Below are 6,146 nucleotides of genomic sequence, written 5' to 3'. Positions count from 1 at the left end.
GCTGGCAAGAAAGAAGAAATCACACAATCAGGGCTACAAAGGCAAAAGAAGACTTTTTCTCTCTGTTTCTAGAGTGTTTCACTGTATAACCTTTATGCTTCCCCTTCCAAAAGGAGATACGATCCAGTCTGGCTCTGTCAGTGAGCATTAAAAATAATTTGATTCTAACCTCTGCTACTGTCCTGTCTAAAAAATGAGTGACAGATTGACTGACAGGAAAGAAAAACGTATATAGAACTTTGAACTGCAGCAATCACTACTGTACCAATATTAACTAAAGATGAAAGTAGCAACACTGAGAAACACAGAGAAAATTGTGAATAGGCTGACGTAGGTACGAATTCTGCTGCAGATCTAGTAAGCATCCTAACAAAGGTGTACACAGCTCAGCCACAGACCAATGCGCTGTTATTTAAAGGCAGTAGAATTGAAAACAATTAGCAGACACAGCCCAGTATACCCAACTCATTATGGCAATTTCAGAAAATATGCTTAAATTAGAAGGGAAAGATACACAATCACAACTCCTTCTTTCTTACTTACTTTTGGGAAGGAGAAAGAGGACTGCCTTGTTGCACTTATCATTTCCAAGCCTAGTTAAGGAAGCTCCCTCTTCTACAAAGGGTAAAGACCATGAGTGTATTTTCACACCAGAGCAATATCTTGCTGTTATGTACAATGCCTGCTCCTTCAAGAAGTGTAATCAGGATATGCTACATAAGGTAATTGATATCTCAGTCACATATTTCAGTCCAGCAATCTCTCCGGTCATCCTACCCTGAAGCAAACAAAACCATAGACTGCTGGAGCAAGAGCTGCAGAGAAATCCATAGACAGCCATGTGCATGCAGCAATGCTCTCCACTATAGCCTGTGCTGCGCTGCTCTGGGTTGTTTTGCTGGGATGCAGCTTGAGTGGATTTCTGCAGAATTTATCTTGTGAGATAGTTATACAATGGGAGGCCTTTTCGTGTCAAACTGTTTTAAGGAGTTCAACACTCTATTATTGTAATGTTGCTTTCATCGTTTTCCTTATCACCTCAAGTTTGTAGCAAGGTGCAGTGTCCAACAAGACCATAGAATCGTCAAGGTTGGAAGAGACCTCTAAGATCATCAAGTCCAACCTTCAACCCAACACCACCATGCCTCTTAAACCATGTCCCAAAGTGCTATGTCTACATGCTTTTTCAACACCTCCAGGGATGGTGACTCCACCACCTCTCTCGGCAGCCTGTTCCAATGCCTGACCACTCTTTCAGTGAAGAAATTTTTCCTAATATCCAATCTAAACCTCTCCTGGTGCCACTCAAGGCCATTTCCTCTTGTCCTATTGCTAGTAACTTTGGAGAAAAGACTAACATCCACCTGGCTACAACCTTCTTTCAGGTAGCTGTAGAGAGCCGTAAGGTCTCCCCTCAGCCTCCTCTTCACCAGACTAAACAACCCCAGTTCCTTCAGGCACTCCTCGTCAGACTTTTTCTCTAGACCCTTCACCAGCTTCGTTGCTTTTCTCTGGACACATGCCAGCAACTCAATGTCTTTCTTGTAGTGAGGGGCCCAAAACTGAACACAGTACTCAAGGTGTGGCCTCACCAGTGCTGAGTACAGGGGCACGATCACTTCCCTACTCCTGCTGGCCACACTATTCCTGATACAAGCCAGGATGCTGTTGGCCTTCTTGGCCACCTGGGAACACTGCTGGCTCATGTTCAGCCAGCTGTTGACCAACACCCCAGGTCCTTCTTCGCCAGGCAGCTTTCCAGCCACTCTTCCCCAAGCCTGTAGCTTTGCATGGGGTTGTTGTGACCCAGGTGTAGGACCCAGCACTTGGCCTTGGTAAACCTCAGACAGTTGACCTTGGCTCATTGATCCAGCCTGTCCAGACCCCTCTGCAGAGCCTTCCTACCCTCAAGCAGATCAACACTCCTGCCCGATTTGGTGTCATCTGCAAACTTACTGAGGGTGCACCCAGTCCCCTCATCCAGGCAATTGGTAAAGATATTAAACAAGACTGGCCCCAACACTGAGCCCTGGGGAACACTGATTGTGACTGGCTGCCAACTGGGTTTAGCTCCGTTCACTACAATTCTCTGGGCTCGGCCATCCAGCCAGTTTTTTACCCAGCAAAGAGCACACCTGTCTAAGCCATGAGCTTCCAGCTTCCCTAGGAGGATGCTGTGGGAGACACTGTCAAAGGCTTTGCTCAAGTCCAGCTAGACAACATCCACAGCCTTTCCCTCATCCCTAGGTGGGTCACCAGGTCATAGAAGGAGATCAGGTTGGTCAGGCAGGACCTGCCTTTCATGAAGCCATGCTGGCTGGGCCTGACCCCCTGGCTGTCCTGCACTTGCCTGGTGAGCGCACCCAAGATGAACCACTCCCAGGATGACAGGCCTGTAGGTCCTTGGATCCTCCTTCCAGCCCTTCTTGTAGATGGGTGTCACATTGGCAAGCCTCCAGTTGCCTGGGACCTCCCCTGTTAACCAGGACTGCTGATAAATTATGGAGAGTGGCTTGGCAAGTTCCTCTGCCAGGTCCCTCAGTGCTCCCGCATGGATCCCGTCTGGCTATATGGACTTATGAGTGTCCAGGTGGCTCAGCAGGTCATAAACAGCTTCTTCCTGGATTATGGCAGGGTATATTCTGCTCCCTGTCCCTGCCTTCCAGCTCAGGGATCTGAAAACCCTGGGGATAACTGGTCTGACTGCTAAAGACTGAGGCAAAGAAGGCATTTAGCACCTCAGCCTTCTCCTCATCCGCAGTAGTAATGTTCCCCTCTGCATGCAGTAGAGGATGAAGATTCTCCTTAGCTCACTTTTTGTTGTTAATATATTTGTAAAAACATTTTTTGTTATCCCTTACAACAGTGGCCAGATTGAGTTCTAGCTGTGTTTTGCCTTTCTAATGTTCTCTCTGTATGACCTAACAAGATCCCTGTACTCTTCTTGAGTTGCCTGCCCCGTCTTCCAGAAGTGGTAAACTCTCCTTTTTTTTCCTGAGTTCCAGCAAAGGCTCCCTGTTCAGTCAGGCCTGTTGTTTTCCCTGCTGGTTCATCTTGTGGCACATGGGGACAGCCTGCTCCTGCACCTTTAAAACTTCCTTCTTTAGGAATGCCCAGCTTTCCTGGATTCCTTTGCCCTTCAGGACTGCCTCCCAAGGGACTCTCCCATCCAGTCTGCCCTAAGGAAGATGCATGTCAGAGGAATGGGACAGCAGAAAGGCAGGGAAAACCTATCTTATGAACATTGGAGGGAAATCTACCAGGAGTCTCCTGACAGAGTTTACCTTTAAAGAGATTGGAAGTGTCTGATTAGGGGGCTGGATGAGTGGATCAATATGGGAAAATCAGCAAGTAGACCCATGACATGTAAAGGAAGAGTTGGTCAAGATGTATCCTGGGCATTGGATAGAAGGAAGGTGAGAAGCTTTTCTAACTTGCCTTTGCCTTTACTCACTCTTGCCTCCACCCTGGAAGTTCCAAACGTCCCAGAAGCAAAATGCTTATGTGGGACCAATGGGAAAAGGAAATAGGTGGGGAGAGCCAGACTCAACATTGCTGGACCTTCAAGGGGCGGAATCTGGCGACATAAAACAGGATGAGAGAACAGTTGCACTCATGGAGGTGCACATTGCTGGGGCTGGGGACACGGAGGAAGCTGCTGAGAAACATGGAGTATGATGGTCCCGAGTGTTGCACAGAAGAAGACAGGAGAGAGACCAAGTGACTCTGAGAACCACAGCCATCTTTGTTAAGACACTATGGTTCCAGTCACTGTCCTGAGCCAACTGCAAGCCAGCACTATGCAACCCAGGGCTGCTGGTCAGTCACCAATTGTCACAGCAGCAGCAGTTGACTTTAAAGCAACATGTGGACACCAGTACCTATTTCTTAAGAAGATTTGGGGTACAGCTGTGATTTTTGTTTGCCTCCCAGGGGGCTGCTTGTACCTGCCCATGTTTCTTTTCTCCATTTAAGGGCCAGAGAGAGAAAGAAAACATATTTCCCATTTTGTTCTGCCAGTAACTGGATATATGTAAGCTTTGCTTTGTAGCAGTGTTACATTAACACATGAGGTCGCCAAGTCTAAGCAACCTGACCTTCTAAGGGAAGCAATATTTTTTAATTGTGGTTACTGGTGTGTCTCAGTCTTCATTGCAGAGCACAGCAGCGTTTTTGACTAAAGGTAAATATTGCTGCTGGGGTCTGAGAAATTATGAGATCTTGGGAGCAGCTTAAAAGCTTGAACTCAAAGTCAACGGAATCAAGCAGAAAATTTTCTAGCTGATAGGCACCCACACCAGGTGTTAGGCATGCTGATGAGTTATCATCTTCAGATGTGTCCTGCCCTTTTCTCAGCTCTTGCAGAGGCTGAAGGTTAAGACTACAACAAAGTATTTAGTAGTGAATCAGTTGCTGAAATGTTGATAAATTGAGATTTCTCTATAACAAAACCCTGTCATCCCTCTAACAGGCATTGCTTTGTTATGGTAACCTTTGAGACCATGTAAGTACACTTGTACTCCTGTCTCCCATATGTCTTCTAGATGGAACAGCAACAGGGACACTCTAAGTAAAAAGGAGGAGAGGAGTATTAACTTCTTTGATGTATATTTCCCATGTGAGGACAGAGACAGCTCATAAGCACCTTTAATTGCTCCAAGCTAGACACAGTGGAGGCTTGTTCCTTCTGAAGTGGTCCATGCTGAGTTGTTCTTTTTTCCCTAGCAGAAAGCATTCATTGTTACTGGTACGAAAGCTCGTCTCAGAGTTCTGGCAGCTTCTGCAGTGTTATCACAAGTTTTAATGTAACTGGTATTTGGTTGCATAAGGTAGAACTGTCAGAGCTACAGCAGGAAAGTGAAGTTTTTCAAGTACAGAGTTCTCTGGCAGATGGGCTCTTTTGACCTCTTTTATATAGTATAGTCTCACCTAATGGAGTTTTTCTGGCTCTAGACAGAATGGTTTAAAACATTACCAAGCTGGAGATTATGCGTGAAGGATCACGCAAAGACTCCTATTCCATTTCAGAGTAGTATCAGGGCAAGTCATAACCTGGGCAATTTTGCAGTAAATTGGATTAGAGACATTTGCAGGCTTTCTTAGTGAAGAAGGTGGGACCTTCATGTTGAAAGGCTAAGGAGCACAGGTGGGGTCACTTCTTACACCTCTGCAGCTACTTCTGAAATGACTGTGTTATCACACCCCACCACATACCCTATTCAGACAATAAAGCAACGGCAAATTACACAGCAGCTCCACCAGCAGCACTCTGCACTCCCACATGAGGGGATATTGCTATGAACTCACCTTCACTGGCCACTGTGTACCACTGACTTTGCCCTTCCCAGGGGCTTCCACTCTTGGAAGGGAGTTTAGAAGAATATTTAGAAATTAACTAAGTATCGGCAAATCCTTAGAAATAATGACAGGTGTCTGTCACGTTTAAGATGTAAAATGCATCTTGCCTGGCTTTTTGAAGTGCTCAAATATGAACATTTTATATTTTAAAAAAATAAAGGAAGAACATTTCATTTAGAACTGAATGTGTGGGCTATTACCCAAAAACTGAGAAACAAATCACTGTAATATTGTTGTAGTTCTCCTCAGACACAGGGAGTGTAAGCGGTATTTGAAGAAGTTAACAAATTTTCATCCAGACATATAAGGTAAGACATTTAAACAATTTTAAGCCAAACAACTGTATAGAAGTATTATTCAAAGCATTATTCAGGGAAAGTGTATCATTCCCCCTGAGGCAGCTTCTTGGAATATATTTTTATCTCCTCTGGAAGCACAAATATTGAACCTCTTTTATCATAATCAGTGGTGTTTATCATCACTTTGGTGATGAATAATCAGCTTAAATTCTGAATGATCCAGTTCTTGTGTCTGTTTCTCATACCAGTCTGACATAATTAAACCTTCAGAGTGATGGAAACATGGCATCGTGCAGTTATTGTCTCTAAAGTAATCTCTATTTACCCTGGGATATAAAATTTAAATCACATAATTTCTGACATACACAACCTCACCCAGAACATGAGACTCTGCAATCACAAGAGAGTAAACAAATCTGGTCATGATGGTTAAGCAGAGTAACCAAGCTTCCAACTTGAGCTTTGTGGCTTGTCTTCATTTCCCAAGAT

Source organism: Phalacrocorax carbo, chromosome 1, assembly GCF_963921805.1.
Source record: "Phalacrocorax carbo chromosome 1, bPhaCar2.1, whole genome shotgun sequence".
NCBI classification, from domain to species: Eukaryota; Metazoa; Chordata; class Aves; order Suliformes; family Phalacrocoracidae; genus Phalacrocorax; species Phalacrocorax carbo.
This window is presented reverse-complemented; position numbering follows the sequence as displayed.